General features: G+C 46.6%; 1 pseudogene; it reads right to left on the bottom strand.

Annotated features, from left to right (window-relative positions):
- Positions 1-308: 308 nt before the first annotated feature.
- LOC142565065 (U2 spliceosomal RNA) lies at positions 309-489 on the bottom strand (annotated as a pseudogene).

Below are 489 nucleotides of genomic sequence, written 5' to 3'. Positions count from 1 at the left end.
GAAAGGCAGCCATTCTTCTTTACATGGTTTCTCTCTCTTGCGCTGTCATTTGCGCACGCAAATTTCTTCGTACGGGAATTTTATGAAGCGAAGGCAGCTACAGACCGTTTTCATTGTTTCGTTCATGTTCGTAGGCACAAATTTTCAAACCTAGTGCTTGGAGGAACATTTCCGCTGCTCTAGAACGGCATGACTCTCGTGGTCCGCAAACCGGCATCGTTGCGTATGGTATAGGAATGGTGCGTGTGATGTCAGTGCTCGCTTCGAGCTTGTGTTCTTCATTTTGATTGTATGAAGTCTCACCTATGTGAGCGGGAGCCGATCCCGGAGGTAGTGCTTCACCTCCGACCTGCGGCGGAGGTGAAGCAGGCTTCAAGCACTCCACCAACTTCCAAAAATAGGTTTAATATCGTGGGTCCACAAAGAACCCGTATCAGATATTAAGCTGATAAGAACAGATACTACACAAAGGGAATTTTATTGAGCAAA

The sequence above is a fragment of the Dermacentor variabilis genome, chromosome 11 (assembly GCF_050947875.1).
Source record: "Dermacentor variabilis isolate Ectoservices chromosome 11, ASM5094787v1, whole genome shotgun sequence".
Classification (NCBI taxonomy): domain Eukaryota; kingdom Metazoa; phylum Arthropoda; class Arachnida; order Ixodida; family Ixodidae; genus Dermacentor; species Dermacentor variabilis.
This window is presented reverse-complemented; position numbering and strand designations above follow the sequence as displayed.